The sequence below is a fragment of the Pteropus alecto genome, unplaced genomic scaffold (genome assembly GCF_000325575.1).
Source record: "Pteropus alecto unplaced genomic scaffold, ASM32557v1 scaffold213, whole genome shotgun sequence".
Taxonomy (NCBI): Eukaryota; Metazoa; Chordata; class Mammalia; order Chiroptera; family Pteropodidae; genus Pteropus; species Pteropus alecto.
In genome coordinates this window covers 3298268-3315713 of record NW_006434829.1, presented here as the reverse complement: position 1 = coordinate 3315713, position 17446 = coordinate 3298268, and the positions used below count along the sequence as shown (strand labels likewise).

At 56.3% G+C, this 17446-nt stretch overlaps 1 long non-coding RNA gene across 1 annotated transcript; it reads left to right on the top strand.

Moving 5' to 3' along the window:
- The first annotated feature begins 12 nt into the window (after positions 1–12).
- LOC102895139 lies at positions 13–6568 on the top strand. Its single transcript, XR_439144.3, has 3 exons — positions 13–1020; positions 3491–4221; positions 4905–6568. It is a non-coding gene; the product is annotated as an uncharacterized LOC102895139 (long non-coding RNA).
- Positions 6569–17446: the final 10878 nt, after the last annotated feature.

The following is a 17446-nucleotide window of genomic DNA, read 5'->3' as shown; positions in this document are numbered from 1 at the left end:
CAGCTATTAAATTATAACTCGTGAGTGGCCGGTGGATGGGGAGGGGTCGCGCAGAGAGGGCCATGCAAAGGGCCTTTTAGGGACACACACATGCGCAGGGACACGCGCGGTGGCGCTCACTCGAGGGCTGTAGCACACAGTAGGATGCTGGTCTCTCACCAGCGGACGGAAGATGCAGCCCAAGTGCACGCGGGGAACTCGCAGCTGCCCCGCAGGAGCGCAGCGCGGCCCCAGGCTCCAGTGTTAGCTCAGATAACCCACAGATAACCGCCGGGCACGCACACGAGCTCACACACAGGCGGTTCTACTCACTACAGTGTCCGTTTCATGGGGCGGGGAGGGGATTTGTGGCTATTTGTTCCCTGCCCTAACACACTGGGGACGTCAGAATGTGTCGAGTGAACCGCCATTTGGGGACATTCAGGGACGCAGTGCACAGACGCGGGCAGCTCGGAGCGCAGTCCAGGAGCCCAGGCTGCACCGCAAGCACCGTGTGGACGCTCGCCCACGCGCGCGCTGGCACTCAGCTCCCGCAGGAGCCCCACTGGCTGCCCTGACAACTGCGTGTCCTCATTTGCCCCCTCTGAGGTGGCCCTCCCAAACCAGGGCAGATCTTTTTAAACGGCAGAGGGCACTGGGACCCCCAGGCCCGGATCCTCCCTCCTCCGATGCCTTCCTCTGAGATGTTGGAGAGTTTGAATTTTTTTTTTTTTTAGTTCAACTTTCCTTTTTTGGAGCGCATCTCAGCAGATTCAGTTCTGCCATCTGCCAACATCTGAGAACCCCCCGGGGAGTGCGGAATGGCTGCGGCGGGGAGGCGGCCACGTGATTTCCAGGGTCCTGGCCGTGCTCCCACCTCCTGCCAGCAGGCAAGGGTTACCTGCCTCCCCTGTGGCAATCCGTCCCTCCCCACGCCCTCAGGCTGCTAGTGTTCTTGGGGAGGGCAGAGCACCCGGGGCTGACAAGATCTGATAAAGAGAAGTGTGTGTGGAGCTAGGAGCAGTTTGCAGCTTGGAACAGGTCAGTGTCCCCACCCTCCCCGTTCTGTCCCCACCAGCTGCCCAAGCAGATCATGGGAATCCACAAGCAAACAGCCAGACCTGCAGAAGGAAGGTCAAGCCCAGCCGGAGGTGGGAGGCCTGGGGGAAGGCAGGAAGAGGGGAGCCCTCCTCAGCCCACCCCCACCAGGCAGCTTCCTCACCACCCCCCACGTAGAGTCACCTGAGATTACTCCTGGGATTTGCATCTCAATGAGATTCAGCTCCGGGATTCCGAACCTGAGGAGGGTGTGGGGTATCTTCTGTACAGTTTGTCCCTTAAACAACACAGGGTTGGGGTGCCAACATCTCCACCCCGTGCAGTCAGAAATCCACGTATACATTTTGACTCCCCAAAAACTTCGTAAAGTCCCAGGGGTCACGTCCGGACGGACCACACTACAGATGGAAACGCTGAAGACAGAAAAAGGCTTTTTTCTGTAGACAGTTCGCCCTCTTTCTTTCCTGCTCCTGTCTCTTCGATTATTAATCTTGTCCTCGTGGGCTGCAGGGTGCACACGACACACAAGTGCACATTGTCAGGAGCTCACGAATTCTCCCCCCAGAAACCTTCAGACATTTAGGGGGCTGGGACCGATCCCACATTACAGATAGGGAAACAGACCTGAGCAGATTAAGAAGCTAAATTGCTAGACTTACTCAGCTAGCAAGTCCAGATGGGTGCTCCGAGCCCTGTCTCTGAAGGATGAGCCCCTGCCTGCCCCAACCCTCACCCCCAGATTGGCACCCCCCCCAAATGCTACTTACTCTGTGCACTATTTGCTCCTGGGCTCTGTGCAGCAGCCCCAGAAATGGGAACAGCAGCTTTGGAAAGTTGCCAAGGAACACTGCCCACGCGGCAGAGGCCCTGAGCCCCAGGGGTGCGGTCAGCTAAGAGCTTCCCGAACAGCTTGGCTTTCTTTTGTGAGGGAAAAGCTTCCGACACACCCGTTTCATAGGTGAGGGGACTAAGACTGATCGGGAAGTCACCCAAGGACGTTGGGCAGCATGTACGTAGTAAGTGGCCCCGACCAGACTGGAACTGGCTGAGGGATGTCACATGCATCCAGGGTGCTCTGGCCTCATTGGAGCCAACTCTGCCCTGAGACAGTCCCCGCCTCCAGACATTCAGCTCTTTCCTCCTAAATACATGGCAAGCGCTTGAACTCATCGCTGCCTCAGGACCTTTGTACCTGCTGTTCCCGCTGCCTCAGATGGCGATCTTCTGACTTCAGGCCCTGGCCCTCTGTCACCACCTTAGAAAGGCCTTCCCTGACCCTCTGGCTAAAACCCCGAAGACACTGGCTGGCCATCACCCTATCTGTTTTCTTCACCATTTTTCAACCACCTAAAATTGATCTTGGGCGTGTCACTTATATATTGTCTTTTATCACCGATTCTGGTGATAAAAGCTCCATGACAGCAGAGACCTCGTCTAACTCACTGCTGTATCTCCAGCACATGGTAAGCGCTCAGTTAAAATGTGTTGAGAGTGAACGAACAAATGAATAAATGAATGCGCGTAACATGGGTGAGAAAGAGGCTGGCGGGCGTCAGGCATGGCCCTGGAGAATCCAGAAGCCAGTGGGGACACTGACCCTGCACCCTGTTTTCCAGCACTCACTCCTCTGGCATATTTCAGAGTCCAGCCTTTTCCTCCCTCCATGGGTCTCAAACTCTAGATAGGTAGCTAACTCCCAAGGCACAGCTAGGGCCTGACACCAGGAGATGCCCATTCAGGCTGACTGAGTCAGAATTCCAGCCACTCCAGAGGGCCCGCCCCCAAAATAGGCCCCGCCCCCAAAATAGGCCGCCTGGGCGGGCCTCGAGACATCAGGCATCCAGAAGGTCATTCTCCAGGCATCGTGCCCTGAGCCTCCTTGATGCCAGGTCCCCTGAAAGCCCCCGACTGGTCGACAGGGCACAGGCAAAGTAAATCCCTCACCCTCAGGGCGTGATCTGTCGGTCACAAGTCGAGGACATGCCAGGGAAAGTCTTGCGTGCATGGCAGAACTGTACGCACAGGAGACTTACATATATTTTTCATAATTTTGACTTGCTTTAAGACGGGGCCGCAGACTCAGAAGGCTTCAGGGCCCGAGCTGAGTAAGAGAGATGGGTGGGGCCTGCATCACCCCCGCCCCCCACCCCAGCCTGTCCCCAGGCTTTTCTCAGTCATCCTGTTTATAACACCAGTGTGGCCAAGCCAAATACAGAATGCCTGGGTGGGCCGCAGCCAGCGGGGGATGTGCTGTTTGTGACCCCTGCAAAGCAGAAGCTCCCCAGGCCAGTTTTCCACCCCATGTCACCCCGCCCGAAACAGAGGGGGACGGGCGGGGACGGGAAGTAGGAACGTCCTTAGCAGACAAGGGGGCCCACTTTCAAAAGTGCAGGCAGGAGGAAGAAAAGCCTGCTTTTAACGCATGCACTCGGCTTCATTCCGTCGTTTACAGGACGTGCCTACTGCGTGCCAGGCTCTGTGGAACTGGGCAGAGCAGGAGAACAGCCCCGCCCTCGGGAACGGGCACCCCGTGGGGAGCTGACACTCAAAATGTGAAGTCATGTTAACACCTGTGTGCGAAAAGCCCTTCGAAGACATACCCTGGCGTCCAAAGAGAAGGTGAATTTCAGGACACGGGATGAGGGAGGGGACAGAGTTCCCTGCCTCTCTGTCTCGCCCTGCCTGGGAGTCCGGAGACCCCTTCCGGGTGTCTCTCAGAGCCCCCCAGCCACCCTCGCCCCTGCCCCAAGAAACTGCACTGTCACCCCGGCTTCCTCTGATGTCGGCGCCTTTATTTATGACACTGTGTGCACTTCAGAAAGAAGGAAGCAGGGACCAAGATCAGACCCCTGTCGGATAGGCTTGATTATCTCTGAAGATAAACAACTCACTTTCTCCCACGGCTGCACCTCTGGGGTGTTCTCCCGCCCGCCCGTGGGCTTCTGCTCAAGTCTTCGCTCTCAGGCTCTGGCGAGATGGGAACAGAGAGGTGAATAGTGACGGGGAGACACCCAGTGCGGACGGCGGCCAGTGGAGTGTCCGCGCCGCTCCTGGGCTGTCCTCCAGGGCAGCAGTGGCAGCTGTGGAGCGGCCGAGAACGGGCTGTGCGTTCCGATGAGGGCAGAGCTCCAAGTTACATTGTTCGGCAGGAAGGAGCAGGTGCAGAGCCGTCTGCGTGGTGTGGTACGTTTTGTGCAAAAAAAAAGGGAGGGGGAGTAAATGCGCAGAAACGAGCTTTCCTACGCATGGATGCTTCCGGAAGCGCTTTCATTAATTCGGGAGCGCCTGCTGTGTGCGAGGCACCACGCTAGGTGCCGGGGATTCAGCGGTGACCGGGACAGGCCGCGTCTCTGCTCTCCTGGAAGGCAGAGGGAAACCAAATAAATGTAGTACATACTGTCTTAGGTGGTCACTGCTCTGAGAAAAATTAAATCAGGAAGGGGAGACAGCGTGTAAGGGGTGGGGAGGCGAGGGAAGGCCTTGCTGAGAAGGTGGCATCTGAGCACCGACGACATGGAGGTGAGGGAGGGGACCGCACGGAACTGGGCATGGGCAGGGGCACGGCCAGTGCCGAAGCCCCAGGGTGGGCCCGCACCTGTGCATCCAGGGAAAAGAAAGAGGCCGGAACGGTTAGAATGGACGGAGCCGGCATGAGGTAGGGCGTGCGGGGAGCTTGGGGAGGTAAGGGGCATGACACGTCGATACCAGGGGGTCGCGTCGGGGTGCGGGGCTGCGTGGGGGCCAGGTCGAAGCGGGGGCAACTTGTGTTGACCACATCCCACCGGAACTGCTGAAAGACACATAATGAAAGTTGTTTCTTTCTTTCCTTCTCTTTCTTCTTTTTCTTTTCTTTTTTTTTTTTCAAGCTTGGACATCTGGTTTTGGACATCCCTGCGTGCGCTTCTGGATTTTTTCTTGCGATCCAAGGAGGCTTCCTTTCTGGCATCTTTGCACCACATTTGCTGTTTCTCAGCCTCCCAGAGAATGTCAGGAATTAGCCCCTGGGTGGCCTGACCTCCCCGTGGGGCCTGGGGAGCCAGCGGAAGCCCAGCTCTCCCAGGGCGGTGGCCTGTGCAGACTACGAGGCTGGGAGAAGCCACATTGCAGCGGCTACGGCACCTGGTTCTCAGGGCACCTGGCCCGAACCGCCCTGCACACGGGCCCAGAGCTCAGGCCCCTGGTCCGGGCGAGATCAGAACCCTTGGGCCTGTCCATGGCCGGCGACACCTGCAGTCTTGGAGTTAAGCGTGTGTCTGTCCCTCCTCGGTCCCTTCGAGCTTCTGCCCAACAGAGCCAATAATAATTCTCACTTTGAAAACATCGATACGGCTAGTTCCCCTGGCTCAGAAGGGCCCTCCAGCCTCCCGGCCCCGTCGGGAACCACAGAAAGCCCAGCACTGCGTGTGCGAAGTGCACGGGGCTCTAAAACCCGGGGGTAGGGCCTGTCCAGCAAGCGAGAAGCAAGTTAAAATGGAAAGAATGCACAGCTTTGAGTCAGATCTGGGTTCAGTTCCCAACTCTGACACCTTTCAGGCACTCCACAAACACGTATTTATTAGGCTGGCCCCGGGGCCCAGCAGCGCATGGCACTCACATGGAGCCAGCTCTCTGGCAGGCTATGCCATGGTCCCCTCCCCCGTCTCCTGGCTTGCCCCCTGCCCCATGGCAGAAGCCGACTGGTGTGCTTTCCTGACTCCCTTGCAGCAAGCGTTCTGTATGGATTTCGGTTCCAGCATCCATGCGTAGTACCAGATTCCTGAGCGAGTCCACAGGGTGGAGAGAGGGGCCAGCCGTGGGGCTGGGTGGGACAGCTTCTGGAACTGGCTGCCCGCCCAGGGCGGGGTGGCCAGTCCTGCAGTGTGTCTCTGAGTGTCGTGCCTGGACGCTCTGCTGCAGAGACATCGGCCGCGGAGCACCCTGCATGGAGTCCCTTCAACCCCCGGAGCCCACTCCCTTCCATGCAAGATTTAGGGAGTCACAAATGAAAGAAGCAAAGAAAAAGAGAGCGTGGTTAGGAATGGCGGTGATCGCCACCCAGGAAGCAGCTGAGGGACAGAGAGAGCTGGAGGGCAGGAAGGAGACTGGATGACCAGGGAGGGAGGGTCTCCCTAAGCGGGTGCCATTTAAGATGGCAGCCAAAGGTTCAGGAGGAGGCAGCCGGAAGGTGAGGGAACAGCATTCAGGTGGAAGGAACAGCAGATGCAAAGACCGTACCGCAGGAAGTGACTCGGCGTGTTCAAAGGCTGGACAGAAGACCAGTGTGGCTGGAGTGTGAGGCTGGGCATCGGTTTTCCCCGTCTGTAAAATGGGCTGGACCCCCTGCCCAGCCAACTTCACGGGGTGGTTGCAGGAATTCAGTGAGCTAAGACAGCCAATCACCCTTGAAAATCCCAAAGAGCACTTCAACATCGTAAGGAGTATTTTTCAAAAGCTCTTTCTATAATGGGCCCTGGGCCAGCTGATCACGTCGCAGGGGTGACCGATCTAGACAGGCTGCAGCATGATGGTTAGGTGCACACACCCTGGGGCCGGACTCAAAAGCTCTTTCTATAATGGGCCCTGGGCCAGCTGAGCACTTCACAGGGGTGACCGATCTAGACAGGCTGTGCAGCATGATGCTTAGGCACACACACCCTGGGGCCGGACAACAGGCTGTGTGACCTTGGGCAAGTTACTCAACTCCTCTGAGCCTGTTTCCTCACCTGTAAAAAGGAGAACAGACCCTCCCCCATAGGATTACTGCAAAAAGCGAGTTAATGAGTGTAAAGCAGGCAACGCTCTGCCCACAGTAAGTGCTTTACAAGCCTGAACTATTTACCTCACCGAGGCTCCCATGCCTGATAAGATCAGAACTACCACCACCCCCACTTGACAGCTGCGGAAACTAAGGCTCAGAGAGGTAAACGGCCAGCCTAAGCCGCCACCTGGGAGGGGATTCGCATTAAGCCCAGCTCCACCTGGCTCTGGAGCCCTCCCCACACCATCCCGCGAGATCCGGGGGGGTCACTGTTTGGACTGTAATGTCCGCTGCTCAGAAGAGGCACTGATTCCGGAGATGGAACAGACAGCCACAGCAGGTATGGGGTTGACGTCCCCGTACCCACGGCCCCGCCGTGGGCTGCGTGCGTCAGAATTTGGCTGGTATGAGTCATCGTGGTGAGAGCTTGCCATCCCCGGGAAAGCCGAGGGACTGCAGCGGGGCAGGGCAAGAACGCGGGGCGGGGGGGAGGCAGACCTGGTTCTCCGGACCTCGTACCCACACTGTCCCCCTCCCGACTCTGCTCCTCGTGGTGGCCGCCTCAAACACACCCGCGATGCCTCGGGGCCTTCGCACTGACTGTCCCCTCTGCTTAGAAGGCTTTTCCCCAGATGGCCGACCTCCCGCGTGTCTTTAACAAAATGGTATCTGCCCACTTTTTCTAAAACAAGCCCCTCTCCAGAGCTCCCCATCCTCCTTAATCCTAGGACTTATGACCAGGAGACCTGAGACCAACTCCCTGATCTCATAGGGACCATGTCTAGTGACAGGCGTCAAAGAAACAAATCCAAACATGACGGCACGTTGTAACTTCAGCTAGTGTTGAAGGAAGAAGCGGAAAGTAGAGGGTGGCAGAGGGTAGTCGGGGACGGCCCCTTTCGGGGAGGTGACCATGGGGCATAGGCTTGAGGGAAGAGAGAGCCAGCCGTGAGGAGATTGACGGCAAAGGCATTTCTGGCTGGGCGCACAGCATGTGCGAAGGTCCTGGGGCAGGCGGGTGGGCCTGGCAAGCAGGCGTGCCCCAGCACGCTGCAGCGGGACCCCAGACTTCCCTTGTGAAGAAGTCTCGGGGAGGCCGTGAAGGGTCTCCCCAGGACCGTGGTCAGGACAGGTCAGGCTTCAGAGCAGTCATCCCTTTGGGCAGCACAAAGTGGGGGGCCTTGTGGCGAGAAATGATGGGTCAGGACGAAACGGAAGCCCGAGAGGTTCGAAAGGCAGGAAGTCGGCGCCCCGTGCCCCCGGCATCCTGGCACGGAGGGGAGCCCCGCGGGGCTGGGTGTGGGGACACGTCTGGGCCCGGCGAAGGGAGCCTGTCTCTACCTGTGAACAGTTTGCTCTGGCAACAGCATGGAGGGAAAAAGTCGATCTGTGCTCCCCGCGATTCCTTTGAAACTATTTATGGGAAGCACACCCTGGGGGCGCAAGGCCGTCCTGTTCTCAAGGGCCTCGGGTGTCCCGAGCGGTGGGCCAGGCCTCCGCTCATCCCATCCCTTAGCTTTCTTCACCTTTCCCTGCCTCAGTTTCCCCCCTGTGAAATGAGTATCACACGAGCCCCTTCCTCATGGGGCGGGCCTGAAAATTAAATGAGACGCTGATTCGAAGCCTTCCGCACAGCGTTGGGGCTGACTTTTGCTACGCCTCGTATTCGAACCCGGACATGGATCCCCCAGCCCCTCCGCTCCATCGATTCATTTAACAGATCTTAATCGAGCAGGTGTTATGTGCCAGGCAGCAGCGACCAGGAGAGGTGAGCATCCCTTTCTGCCAAAGCTGACAGTCATTCAATCATATCCACTACCATTCGAGCAACTGAAACCCCAGGTCAAATCGGCTTAAACAATAAGACCTTTTATCATGTCGCATAGCAAAAAGTCAGGAAGAGGGGTGGTTTTGAGTATGGTGAATTAACTGCCATTGTCATAGACCCCCACGCTCTTTCCATTTTTCTAGTTCCCCATTCTCGGCTCTGTTTTCATCCTAAATTCCCTCATGACCACAAAAAGGCTGCCATTGCTTCAGCTAATATATCCAGACACAACACCCAGTGTGTGAAGAACAAAAAACCTTTCCCCGAAATCCTCTGTAGCCCTTTGCTCATGTCCAATTCGCTACAACCGTGTCCCATGCCCAAGGCTTAATCAACCTCTGGCAGAGGAAATGAGACCGATCGATTGCCTGAGACCAATCCGGATTTCTCCCCAGGGCTGAGGATGGGTCACGCTTTCCTGAGTCCCATGCAGAGGCATGGGACCCTAAATAAAATCAGGGTTCCCACAGCAAGAAAGGAGATCATTGCTTGGGCATCAGATGGCCTGGATTCAAATCCTCTGAGTAACTCTCTGGACCTCGATTTTCTCTTCTGTAAAATGGGCATCCTCATGGGATCTAATTCACAGAGTTGTCGTGAATATAATGAGCCACGCACGGGACGCCCAGCACTCAACAGGTCTCAGCTACTATGGTCTTGCCTTCAGTCCGCTCCCCAGGGCAGGGCCCAGAACTCAGCTCTCATTCCATTGCCTTGACTGCAGGAGAGTCTTTCCTGGTTTCTCCCCAAACGGAAATAGAAAGCTGCTCAAGATGACAACATGTCAAGATCCCACCCTGGAAGCTGGTAGGGGAAGGACGTGTGGGAGCCCTCTGCCCAGAACTAAGAGCGAGGAGCTGGACCGAGTGTCTGGCACACAAGACCTCTCTCGCCTCTGCCATAATCAGCCACCTTCACGTTGACAGGTGAAGGAACCGAGACTCAGAGAAATGGAGCAAGTTGGCCCAGGTTACCCAGAGCAGGGGTGGAGAAGCAGGGCCTGAACCCCAATCGGTGGGCCCTGAGGCTCAGCCCGCAGATGTGCCAGTGCGCCCCACACAGTGTCTTAAACATTTTATTAGCCAAAATCAGGCCACACCCGTTCCTGAACCCATCCCAGGCAAAGGGGGTTGGCTGACTCACAGACCAATCGGGGCTTTCCCTGGAGCTGGGGGTAGGCTGAGCTTCCCCAGAGGCTTACTGCTGGTGGAGAGTGAGGGGACCCCAATAAAATCGGGGTGCCTCCTGCTCAATAAAAACCAGTAACATCCCCTGTACCAGTCTTTCCAGAAGCACGACATCCATACTCCCGATGGCATATGAGGTGATTTTAGGTGAACTTTTTAATAGGTTTTAGATGACTTTTTAAATAATTACTAGTTTTTAAGATAGTTATTATAACCTTTTATTTGTGGCGAGTGACACTGATTTTTCTTTTATGACAGTTACATAATTTCCTTTTTAAAATAAGTTTCTGACCTTTGAAATAATTACACACACACACACAAAAAAAAAACACGAAAGTCTAGGCAAATTCTCAGACACTCAGGTGGGGATGGAAAATGGTTCAACCACTTAGAGAAACTCCATTATGCCTGAACATAAGCCTCCACATTACGACCCAGAAATTTCTGTTCTAGGTACATACCCTCTAAAAACGTGTCCGTGTGTTCATAAAAATACATGCCCAAGGATGTCCACGCAAAGCCTATTCATCACAGAATAAAAACTACCCCAAATGCCCATGCGCCTAGAATGAATAAATGGTGGTGTATTTCCAGTATGGGAGACCGCACCACATCTACGCATAACGACATAGATGACACTGGACACAAAACAGAACCAACGGGAAGATTGAAAGTCCCAAATCGGGCAAAACTGATGAGTAGCCAGAAGCAGGTGGTGATCTCCCTTGGCGGGTAAGTTTGGGTGAGGGAGCCCTGGGAGGGGGCTGGGAACACGGTGCTTCCTGAAGCGGGTGTTGGTTCCACCGATTTGCTCGTTTTATGGAAATTCTTTAAGCTGTGACTTTCTTGTATGTATAATATACCTCAATAAAAAGTTCTAGCAAGGGAAGCATTTAAAAAACATATCAGCTGAACCACAGAACCAGGAGTGCCCTGGTTTATGAATACGTGACGTTTTCCAGGAGTGATGGAAGTCTGGAAATCTGTCTTATGCCGTCATCACTGTCAGGCCTATTTTGGGTGGCTGGAGTCGCAGGAACAGCAGACACCTGTTGTTGATGACGCGGACTAGGAGAAGAGGCTTAGGAAGACAGGCGGTGCATAAAAAGTACTGTTGGCTTAGAGGTGATTTCATTTTGCGTTTGACGGACATAAATCCGTCTTCGGTTGCTGCGGTGGCCCCTTGACAGTCCCTCTTTTTGAAATAGCCTTGAGAAGTCCCGGCCCAGTCTCAGCACACACAAGCTGTGCCTCGCACCCTCCGTAGTCCACTTCCAGGGCGGGCATTGTGAATCCACCCCAGCATCTCGCCCACTGATTCCAGGTGAAGCCTTTAATTCTTCGCAACACAACGTCAGAGGGTCTTGCTGCAAGTAACTGCAGCTGGAACTTGGATGACCTTTATGTGACATACCAGACCTAAATGTTTGCCCTGCCTTAATCGAGAGGGAGAGGATAGGGAGCCATGAGCCCCGCCTCTGCCAGAGGCGCACGCAGCTAGCCCAGCGGAGAGGGCAGACGAGAAGAGGCTGAAAGCTTCTGTCTGGGACAGTAGCTCAACTCACGCTGCCTGTTTCCTGGACACCATCTCTCTGCTTTGGGTCCTACCTGTCCAGCCTTCCTGCAACCCTGCCTCTTCCTCTCCTACATGGCCTTCGCTTCTAGACAGAGGGCCTCGCACGGGTCCACCTATGTGACCCATGTACACACAGATCCCACAAAAGCATCGTCTGCTTCTCACGGGCCAGAGTACAATCAACTAGTTACCTTGTTTTCTGTATGAAAGGGGGACGGCACCCAGGGAGATAATGGCCGACGCATTCTAAGCTGGGGATGATGTTTAGGGCTCCTGCCGCGCACGGGGTTCGCCTAAATATCCAGAATCCGGTCAAGCTGTATTTCCACTTGACCAGGACCCGTTCCTTCGTATCCCAACACCGTCACGCACAGCTTGAGGACGAGGACACGCTGTGGGAAACGCATCATCAGGCGATTCTGTCGCTGTGCACGCGTCAGAGCGAGGACACTTACACAGACCCAGGTGGTATAGCCTACGACACACTACTTTAGCCTGCTCTCGCCTGCTACTACTAATCGCATACGCGGCTGCATGGGACTCCGCCGTCGTGCGCACCGTCTGCCGTTGACCGAAACGTTGTCGCGTGGCGCCTGGTTTGTAACGCACGTCACTTGTCCTCTAGGGAACCTTTCTTCTCCCACTGCTCAATGAAATCGTCTCTAATGTGACTTGTAGAGAGGATGTGGCCCCTCCCAGGCAGAGTCACGGTGACCGTTTCAGGAATGGGTATGAGACACAGTGGGCCGATCGGAGCTGGTGTGGCACCTGGAGCTCAGGCAAGAGGTGTCCCCTCTCTGCGCAGGTGGCCAAGGTGGTAAGAGGCGACCCAGCAGCTGTTGGCAGCACCTTTCCTCCACTCCAGGAAGTCCGACTTTAGAATGAAATCAATACAAAAGAAAACGTATACTGATTCCCGTGACATCATTCAAGCCCTTGGACCCAGCCGGGCCTGACACGGGCGACCTCCTGACGTTTCTGCTTAAGACCATTTGAATTGGATTTCTCTCTCTCGTGACCAAAAGACTCTTGACCAATACGGGTTAAAGTAAATATGAAACTAAGTCTGAGTAGCTTACAAATAGACAAACAGCTATCAGGGGAAATTACCTAAAAGCACGTGGGGTAGGAATGATATTGCTAGATAAAGCAGATGCAGAAAACACAAGGCAGATAATCGAACAACTGATAACAATTTCCTATAAAGATCACGGAGGGACTATTCCACAGCGCCTTCAGAAGGCCAGGGTCCTAAGCGGCCATCTGGTCCATCGGGGTGGTCTCCCCATGAGAACAGGAACTTGACCTTGGTCGACACAGGTCGCTTAGGGAACCTGTGCTGGCTTCTCATCATTACCATCTTTTCTTCTCAACAGTCACGAGCCATCTGTGGAAAGCTCTGCTCCAGAATTCTGCCGAGAACTCCTGCAGTCAGATTTACCCCGCCTGGGATTTCCAGAATCCATATTATTTCGCCTTTTAGAAAATTTGAGTCTTCCTCCGTTTCCAGGCTCCACTTCCCTGCCAGCGGTTTTCCCTGGGTCTTCTCTTACTGCCTCCCTGGCCAGCTGTGGATCTGGTTCTCTCTGCAGAACACATCTGCCTGCTGTGGGATCTGGAGAAGCGTTTGTCCTCGGGGGTGAGGGCAGAGCGTCAGCAGGGACGACCCATTCAGTGTCCCGCCGGCTGTCTGGCCGTGTGACCCCATCTCCCTACACAGGGCCTCCGTCTCTGACATCTCATTATTTCCCCTGCATTTCTGACATTTTTCTTCTTGCAAAATTCACCTGGACGCCTTATTGCTTTTTAAAAAGTAACACAGACACGTGATACAATAAGTCCCAACGGACCAGAAGGTCTCCTCCCCCTGGACTGTCAGCCCTGATTTTCATCCCCGGGGACAGCCACGGTTGTCAGCTTTTCCTTCCGGAGGTTATTTTTTGCCTATACCAGGATATACACGTATGAACACATGTGTGCTTCTGCGTGTCCTCCCCCTGCCATTTTTTTGTGTGTACGCGTGCCAAAAAGATACATACCATAAAATTTACCATCGATAATACTTAGTATATTCACAGCTATCCCCACTCTCAAGTTCTAGAACACTTCCGTCACTGCAAAAGGAAACTCATACGCATGAAGCTGTCACCCCCCACGTCCCCCACCCCAGCCCCTGGCACCTACCAATCTGCTTCCTGTCTGTGTGGGGCTGCCTGTTCTGGACATTCCCTACAAATGGACTCACACAGTGCGTGGCCTCGTGTGACTGGCTGCTTCCGCTAGCGCAACATCTCCCAGGTTCAGCCACGTTGTGGCAGGTACGAGAACTTCGTTCCTTTTAATGGTCAAAAAGTATGCATTCCGCTCTCGGGACTGGCCCCGTTTTGCTCACCCACATCCGTCGATGGACACTTGGGACGCTTCTGCCCTTGGCCGCTGTGAGCAGTGCCGCTGTGGACGTCCACGTCCGTGTACCCGTTTGAGCCCCCGTTTTTAATTCTTTCGGGGCATGCCCCCAGGATTGAAACTGCTGAGCCAGAGCGTAATTCTCTGTTCGACCGCCAGACTTTTCCAGAGCGGCCGCCCCATTTTACATTCTCACCGGCAACGCACAGGGCTCCGGTGCCCCGACATTCTCGTCGACACTTTGTCATTTTCTGTTTTTTTTTTAACAGCCTTCCTAATGGGTGTGAAGCGGTAGCTCCTTGCGATTTTGATTAACATTCCCTAAGGAGTGAGGACACCCTCCTTCTTCACGAACCTGGCCTGCCGTTTGCCACTTTGATATATTCGCCGAACGATCTGTAACTGCAGCTTATACTGTATCGGTTTCATCGAATCCAGTTCTTCTCAGAGCTGCCTAGTAACCCACCGTCCAGAGACAGGCCAGCCCGACCGCCGAGCCCACAGGGTGCCCCAGCCTGCCCGTCCCCACGCGCCCTGACGAAAGCCCCTGGTGGGCGTCCTTGTGAACATTCCTCTCATTTCCTTGATTTTCTTCCCTGAAGTCAAGGGCAGCCCTGCCCTGAAAGTTTCCATCTGCAAGAGGACTTCCTCCTGGTCTCCCACAATCAGGAGGAAAAGCCCCAGCACCCCCCGCCCCCCACAACAACCTGCGATACCTCTGAGACCGCACCCCATCCCCCGCCCGAGTGATTGCTGCCCGCAGTGATCCTGGGAGATCATTTTTATTCCCGCTTTTCGGGAAGGAGACTCATGCCTAGGAGGGTCCCTTGTCCCCAGTGTCACAGGATCAGTGGTGAGAGCAAGATTCAGCCGGTGGTCTGTGTGACCCCTGGGGGGTCATGCCCTTCACCTCTGTGCACTCTCTTGCTTAGGAGGGGTCTAAAATAGGGTGACCAACTGTCCCAGTCTGCCCAGGACAGACAGGTTTCCAAGGACAGGGGACCTTTGATGCTACAATCCAGAAAGTCCCAGACCAACCGGGACATGCTGGTCAGCGTCAGTGTCGTCTGGAAAGTCATCCGGCTTCTGTGTTGGGGGCACTGTGTGAGTCGTGCATGCTTTCCGCCCTCCCTCTGCCGGCGTGGGAGCCAGGAGTCACAGCCGCAGGCCCTGGGGGGACTCGAACCTACAGCCTTGACCTTCCCTTCCCCTCCCCCGCGCTCTGGCCTGTTCATCCTCTGTCCCGAATCCCCCCTCCCACGCGGCCCCCGCGAGGCGCTCCGACGACAGCCTGCCAGCCCGCGGTGAGGCCAGCCAAAGGCCCGTCCATCAGCGCAGAGAAAGCAAATTCCCGGCCTCGCTGCCAAGGTTACTGAGTCAAGGAAAGAGGAGACAAGCTCAGCATTCGGCCTCCTCGGGCGCCGGCATCTTCCGCACTCCCTGGCGTCCCTGTCACACGCCTTAGGATGGAAGAAAGCATTCAGGGCCCCGGGGTTCAGGGGTATCTGTCTGGGTAATTGTGTCCGGGCAAATCTGCCAAGTAAATAACAGCTCCGTGGCACAGCAAGCCGGTGACGGCTTTGTCACATTCATAATCGTTCAGAACCGCTCGCTCAGATGAAGGCCGGGCACCCACGTGGCCCCCCCCCCGACGCCCCTGATCCGCCAGCACATAATTAGCTTATTACCAGCCACCCCGTATTAATAACCTTTCCCTTTAATTCTGCAGAGAGAATTGAAGGGAGCTAACAGACCGTGGCCAGCAGCCCATCTGCAACCTTGCATTAGTCCTGGGCGCCCAGCAAAGACGGAGGTCAAGGGCACCTCGGCCCCCAGCCCACCCCTCGAGGCTCCCGGGCAGTGTCCACAGAGCTTCCTTTTCTGGTGGGAACATCTTGAGTTCTGCTGGCCCTCAGCGGGAAGGAGCCGAGGGCGCTGAGAGAGGAAGGGGGGTACCCAGGGAGCCCCCAGGGGACGGGAAGATGGGAACGAGGATCCAGTCTGGCGTGGCCTCCTGCTTCCTCCTGTCCTGGCCGCGTCACTCGTGGCGGTTCATCTGGTGGCTCAGTCATGAAGCGATGCTGTCACCTACCCATGCTCCCCGATTCGCTCTCAATGGGGGTGGCTGCCCCCAACAGGAGGCTGGACACCCAGCTCCTTGCTTCCCCAGGGCAGGGAAACCCGCCCCTGACTCTGTGCTGCTGGAGCCTCCTCACCTCCCTGCCTGGACTCGACACCCCCTGGCACAAAAGCCCAGGCCCTTGCTCAAGACAGGACAAGCTACAGAGCCACTGCCGCCCCGAGCTCCCCGTGGGCCGGGCTGAGGCCAAGACAGCCCGAAGGTGCCCCTTTGCCTGGTTCTTCCCGCTTTCCGGTCCCAGGTCGTCCCAGGAGCGCCCCTCAGTAATAAATCATCCACCGGGAGCTCTCACCCCAGTCTGCAGACTGAGGACACCCCTGCCTGGCTACGAGAAGCCCCGGGGCCCCCCAGGTGCCCCCTCCCAATGAAAGAGTGAGGCGTGTGGGGAGCCCCCGCCCCCTCCCCTTGCCGCTGTGTGTGTGGCTGTGGCGCACGTTCTGCGCCCCCGGGGGGCACACGGAGGATGGCGCGGTGAGGGAGGGAAAGGCCTGGGGTCCTGCTGATGCCACCGACGAGCCAGCCTGCGCCGCCCACATCCACACCTGCGCGTTTGAGAGATGACAACGCCCCTTCTCGTGGCATCTGGTCACGTGCCGCTGAAAGCGCGGTCCCTGAGGACGGTCCCCAATGTCCCTTCTGTCCCAGCTGGCGCGTCCTGGGCCCTTTCTAGTGACCGAGTTAGAGTCAGGAGACAGTCCCCTCGTTCTGGCCAGCGACACGTGAAAGGACACCCTCTAAGCCTTCTGGGAAAAAAGCCTTCGTCGTGCCTGGAGGCGGGGTCCAGATCTAGCCTGGGAAGAACGCCACCTCTGGCCTCCCAGGGGCTGTAGCCAGAGCCGGGCTGAGACCTGCGCGGCCCCCAGACTTCTCGTCGCGTGACAAAGCCCGTTCGAGCTGGGTTTTCCGTGACTTGCAGTCAGAGCATTTCGGTGGATAATGTAACGAAAGGCCTTTGGGTGGTTCCTTCTGGACCCTCAGGCGAAAGGCGGAGGAAACACAAAGATGGAGAAGATTTAAAATGTCCACGTGACAGCATCCGCTAGGGGGAACTTCCTGTTCACGGACATTCATCGCCATGACAGCCCTGTAAGGCTGGACGAATCGACCCCATGTTACAGCTGTGGTGACCGAGGCCCAGGGAAGGTACCTGACGTGCCCAGCATCGCAAGGCTTGTGAGCGGCCGACCGCAGAACTCACAAGTCCTGCCCTTGGAAAGCTGCCAGCCTTGAAAGAGTGACCAGAACCTGAGCAGGGGGGAGGGCCTGGCCGAGGCGCCGGGAGGAAGGCCATGGCGGACCTGGCCGGGTCGGTCCCCGCTGGCTGGCTCCGGGACCTGGAGCAGGGTGCTCTGCCTTTGCCGGAGACCAGCTCCCCAGGGTGGAATGGAGGCGACGGCGCCTGCCGGGCGGGCCGGGCGGGAAACAGCCAGGAGAGCTGTGGTCCACACTGTCGAGTGCGGTGCACAGGTTAGCGGGGCCCGTTCTGCAAGGCCTGCTGGAAGAACTAGTCAAGGGTGGCCCTGGAAAATGATCG